Source organism: Solanum stenotomum, chromosome 12, assembly GCF_019186545.1.
Source record: "Solanum stenotomum isolate F172 chromosome 12, ASM1918654v1, whole genome shotgun sequence".
Classification (NCBI taxonomy): Eukaryota; Viridiplantae; Streptophyta; class Magnoliopsida; order Solanales; family Solanaceae; genus Solanum; species Solanum stenotomum.
The window spans coordinates 19367574-19373992 of record NC_064293.1 but is presented as its reverse complement, the minus strand read 5'-3'; the positions used below and the strand labels follow the sequence as shown (position 1 = coordinate 19373992).

Genomic DNA, 6419 nt, shown 5'->3' with positions numbered 1-6419 from the left:
TTTAAACTTTTTCTCTTTTTCCTATTAAGTAACTCATTGTTAATTAGGAAGTATATAATCATTTATTATGAGTTACATTACTAACCACTCTTGTGGAGTATCAGTCATGTTCAATATTATTGATCTGAAATCTAACAGATACCAACAAAACATAACAAAACTCAATTGGAGAGTCAAGATAGATGCCAAAAAAATGAAGTTACATTCTGATTTATATAACACAACACAAGAAGGATAATGATGGAGATGAACATAATTCATAGTCACAGCTCACAGCCTGAGGATAATTAAAACTAAAGGGGTTACGTTACACTTGAGATCATTTTGGTCACAGGCTGAGGATAATTAAACCAACGTTCTATAGTCAATCAGAAAGTAGCAGCTTTAATTTGGGCACGAGTTTGCGTCTTCAGAATCTGAATGTGTGGCTGTGTCCTGAATGTTGTCTTTGTGCGTGTCTTGCGTAACGACAAGGACATGCCATCACATTTCCTCTTCTTCGTATCTGGAGGCTGGACATGGTCAGCTGATTTCAGAAACGAGTGATGCAAGAGCATGTCTGCACTCCAACGCGCGCTTGGATTCCTGACCAAAAAATTATTCAGGAAATCTTTTGCCTCTGTAGACAGTTTGGGATTCTCAAAATTTGGTTCTGAATTGGATGATTCCCATAGGGGTTTCCCCGTGATCATCTCGTAAATAGTGCATTCAAGTGACCAAATATCAACTCCTGGGCAGTACTCCTTCTTAAGTAGAGCTTCAGGTGCCATGTACCTTTTAGTTCCTCTGTGCCCCACATTCTCTTTCCAATTCTGCTTCAATGTTATGGAAAGTCCGAAATCAACTATCTTTGCGACCTCGGCCATACCATCATCACCATCATCAGTAGTAAGAAGAATGTTTTGGGGCTTTATGTCGCAATGAATGATCCCTTTTTTGTGAATCAAACTGAGCCCTAAAACAACATTTTTGGTGTACTTTTGGACTTGAAACTCAGGCAATCCTCGTTCAACAATACGATCAGCTAGGCTTCCAGCTGCAAATTCGAGCAGCAAATTGTAAATATATAAGTCATCTTCAAAAGTGATATTAAATCCAAAACATCGAATAATTTGAGGACAATCCTCAAATATTCTTAAGAATTCCCTTTCATTTCGAAGAGACTGAGAGCGGTTCAACATACAAGATTTAACGGCAATGAGAGATGGTATCATAGGAGAAGGGGTATCAGTAGAAGCCAATGATACAAAACCATTAGCTTCCTTTCCCCAATGTTCTACCTCTCTGCCACTTAAATATCAATTGTTTTTCCTCCATTACAATTATTTCACAGTGTTCAAGTTTTACATATTATAGAAATAATTTATAACTATATTTGTTTATGGCCTTAATTGTTTTTTCCTATTGTAATTCATTATTAGGTGAAATCTAACTTAATTATTGGCTTATGTACAAATAAAGAAAATTAAATAGTGGTTGTAACAAACACTAAAATGGTTGTAGTGATTTTCTCAACTCAACAACCAAACAATAGAGAGAACAAACTAACAAGCTTTTATTTATACGAAAATGAGCAATTACAGTTTGAAGAACTCAAAAAATAACAGTAAATGTAAAGAAAAAGGGATGAGGGAACTAAGAGAGAATTGGGGATGAGAAGCACAGTCTTTGCCTAAGCATAATCATAATTTGCATAAACCTATTTTGCTCTCACTAGTCTTTATTTATCAACCCGGATCCCACACATAGCCACTTAATTCGGTGTTGGGCCTCTTTGCTAATTCTGGTCTAGGACCATTCATAACAATACTCCCAACTCCAATAAGAACCTTGTCCTCAAGGTTCGAGTAGGCATGAGCATCCCCTCGTATTGTCAGATCGGTAAGCAACAACGAAGCAACTTCATTGGCAACCTGGAGTACTATAGACATGGTGGTCTCATTATCGCTTAGCTGCTGATAAACATGGCAAAAATGTATACTAATGTGAGATTTTTCCAAAAGAGCAATGCACCTAATGATATCATCCAAACTTGTCGAAACACTATTGGCAGCCACACAAGGGAACTTTGTCATATTTTGGAGCACAGATGCCAAATAGAAGCTGCAATGTCCTTGATCTCTTTCCATTCTTTCTTACCATTAGTCTTTTTTTAATCAAATGAAATAATTCCATGATTGACCAAAATGTAGGTCGTACTGCCAGATAATGGGATGCTGAGAATTTCACCAAGGCTACTGATAGGATCAAAAAGAGATCCAAAAGCACTTGAAACATCATAAAAATAGTACTTCGTACCATGCTCTTGTCAATGCTACAATCTCGAAGTACTGAGCAATAGTTGTCAAAGCTCTCCTTCTGCCAAATCTCTCCACTAGAGCAGACAACAATAAATTACAACCATGATCTTTCTGATTCACTATAAAACTCTTTCGCATTATCAAATTGAGTTTAGTTATAACTTTCCTTGCAGCCACACATTTGTTCAAAAGGATAACAAAAACTAATGCATTACCTAAGCCATGATGTAATTTATGACGCGCAACCGACTCTACTATCTCTATGACCCCATAAAGTGTGTAACAAACAGAGTACATGTCACAACCCGAGTCTACACCCTGGACGTGGCCATCACTTAAGAACCATTGCTGGTCCCAAGCAAACTATCATCCTGGTTGACTACAAGCGGAAGACTAACTTAAGCATGCAAAAGTTTAAAACTAAAATAAAGTTCATAAAACTTAAATTCAAACTTTAACTCAAATGAAAACTCTGAATAATAAAATATATTCAACTTGCCCCAAAATTGGCAACTTAAGTCTCTGAAATATTTAATAAAATAAATAAATAATACAGATTTCTCAACTATACTGACTATCTATGAAGCCTCTAACTGATAAAGATGGAAGTCGGGAAAAGACCCACAACATCCTGACTAAACTGAAAAGTAAATGAAATCCTCTGAAAACAAGGAGGCTCACCATAGCTAACTCAAACTTCCAGATGTATCAATGAAGCTCCTGTTGATGATCCTGAATACCTGTGTCTGCATCATGAGAAGATGCAGGCCAAATGGCTCAGTATGTGGAATGTACAAACATGTAAGAGGAATTATAAAGCATAAACATAAGCTTGAAACTTGATAAAAGGGAAACATACATACCTCTTCTCGAACTTACTCAACTCAAGGAATACTTAAGGATACACAAAACTACTCAACTCAGAAGTATTCAAGGATAATATACTCAACTCAGAGATTAGATACTCAACTCAAAGATATGATATTCGACTCTAGGTACTCAACTCAATATAAATAAACTCATTTCAATATAAAATAATTTAAAGCAAGTGCAATATAAAGAAACAAACTGTTTAAAAACATGTTGTCAACTTTGTGTGTATGCAAGAATACAACATAACTCTGAAATGTGAGTAAAAATACAAAATACTGCTGTGGGAGTTTCTCTAACCGACAACCATCACATAAGAGCTATAGTGATGATACAATGATCTACCTCACGCTGCCAACACATCCTACACCCGGCCAAAGGTATAGGACCTGAGCTACTAAGTGGATCCACTAGTTTATTGTGAAAAGGGTTCATCTAAAAAGTATGATCCTTTGTTACCCATGGTCGCTACATGGTTTTATGGAGACATGAGTTATCTGAACTTATGCTCGCCCCTAATTCGGTGCTCAATACTACTCCCAAAATATACTAGTTCTTATGTTTAAAGAAAACATACTTCTTCTGTGATTTGAGATTAATGCTCAAAAACTTAGCTCAAAGGCTATCTTGGAAATCAAAGTTTCCCCTCTTGCTTCATTTAGAAAGCGATTACTTTTTCTGAAAACTAGCCCGAAGGCTCTTTGGAAATCTCAGTTTCCGTTCTTATTTAAATGTGAAAATATTTTGAATCTCTTTGGGAATACTTAGTCCACATATACTTTTGAAGAAAAGAACTTCAACTTTACTCTTTACTGAACTCAAAACTTAAGTCTTAAATCAAAGTTAAAACGTTTGTAAAAGACTTCTTAAAATGTGGTTCATGCCGAATTATGGTCGTGAACGACTCAATGCAAGGTTTTCAACAACCGTAGATAGAACTCAATACTTGGAACTCAAGAACTTCAATAATACTACTCACTTCAAGAATGCTCAACTATGAGGGTTCATGTGGAATTTATGAGGATGAACTACTCAACTCAAGGACCCAAGGATATTTCTCGTCTCAAGAATGCTCGACTTATAGGATTCATGCAGAATTATGGGCATGAATAACCCAACTCAATGACTTCATGGGTAACATGTAATAGTTCCATGATTAGGAATGTAATCTCAAAGGGGTTAGAAACTCAATACTTAAGACTTAGGACATAGAGATATTACTCCTCTCATAGATACTCAACTTATGGAGTTCATGTGGAATTTAATGGCATGAACAACTTGACTTGTAGGTTTACATAACATTATGGAACTCATGATACAACTCTTCTCATTCTCATACTTACTTCCTCAAAACTTAGTTCAAATCAATAGTTGATCTCAAAGGATTCACAATTGAACTCAAATGCTTCCTTGAACTCTACTCTTAACTCTCTCTTGAATGTGAATTATGAATTCAAGAGTTTTGGTTCATGATATGAAAGATCTCATGATGAAAAAGTAGACTCATGAATACATTCTCCTCACTCTCATGCTCACTTACTTGAGTCCTGAAACAAGTTACTAGAAGTTGTAGAAGACTCCACAAAAAGACTCAAAGGGACTTTCTTGGAATGTTCGAAAGAATTCTCAAAATTTAACTCTCAACTCTACATTGAATTTGAATTATGAATTCAAGGTTATTATCATGTTATGACTGATTTTAGGTGTTTATAAGTAGTTTAGAGTAGTTAGAATCGAAAAGGAGCAAAGATGCACTTTTAACGAACTCAAATGGGGCAACCGACGACAAACTAGATGGGGCAGGCGACCCTGGCGCTATGGGTGGCGCGGGGCGCCAACCCCTAAACTTCAGAGGAGGGTTTGGGGTGCTCGGCGCGCCCCAACCCAGAAAATCCAACGAAATTCTTTGCTCGTTTTCTCACCCTATTTCGCCTAGAATCGAATGGTTTCTTCCCCAATCACTTGGATTCGATCACTTAACATAAGTACACTCTAATCTACTCAATACAGCCCTAAAAACACTCACTTTAATCTCAATAAAATCATCAAAACCCAAAACAACAAGATTTAGAATGAACTTCAAGAACACCTATCAAGAACTCATCAAGAACTCAAATCTTTCAACTTCAAGAATGAAATTTGCGCTGAAAATAACGTTTGGCATGTGGGTGAACAAACCCAACACTATGGAAGCTTACATACCTCTTAGGGATCAAACCCATGGTGACAACCCACAACAACTCTCAAGAATTTCGACGAACGCCTTGATCCTTTCTCTTTTCTCCTCTTTTCACTTCTTCTTTTCTCTTCTTGAACTCTCAACTAAAACCCTAGGGTAAACTAGGATTATAAAAATGAAACTAATCATATTAGACCCCTAAAATATTACTAAAAACGAATTAAATCTGATTTGGTAAGGAAAAGACCAAAATACCCTTCTAAAATCCGGTTTTGCCTTTTCTTATCTAGACAACCCAACTTCGAATGGACATATCTCCCTCATATGATGTCGAAACTGAGCAAACTAGGTGACGATGGAAAGATAATTCAAAGATCTTTCCTACGGTATATGGTAGAACAGATAACGTATCCTGAGATATGAGTTATGGTCGTTTGAAGTCGACCCAAAACTCATACTTAGCTTAACTTGCAAAATTTCAGATTTTGCTATTTCCAATTTAATTCTTTTTGGAACTCAAGGTGCTACATCTAGTGAACTTAACACTTAAGAGATTTTAATTCCTCGGTAAAGTCCTACTCACAACGAAGGATGGTTCGAGTCTTAGCTCAAAAAATTTCTGGGGTGTTACAGTACACAACCTTCACCTTGTATAATCTCCTTGACACTTTTACCTCCCACACCTGTACCATGCCAACGAGAGCAGTGATACAACGAAGATGCAACACTGATGTTTGCTGGAAGTTGGCGACCAAAATGTCATGTTGTACCACATAATATTCAGTGAAGACCAGTGAATATGCAATTAAAGGACATGTTAATGCATTGCATTTATCGACAATAGAGAACACCTTGAACTAGTTGGACTTTACACATCCTAGTTGTCCGGGATCCCACACTTTACTCATAGAATTTGAATACACAATTAAGAAAAACATGTCATTGCATCCCAACAATAGTAGTTCCTCCACGTTCTCTTTATATAACCCGTTAGAGCCATAAATCCGAAATCTATTCCTGGATCCTATGCACAAAGATCCACTGCACTTATGGGAACGGTTACAATAAGC

The 6419-nt window shown here is 36.7% G+C and overlaps 1 pseudogene; it reads right to left on the bottom strand.

The window, feature by feature from the left end:
- Positions 1 to 368: 368 nt before the first annotated feature.
- LOC125847204 (mitogen-activated protein kinase kinase kinase 20-like) lies at positions 369 to 1317 on the bottom strand (annotated as a pseudogene).
- Positions 1318 to 6419: the final 5102 nt, after the last annotated feature.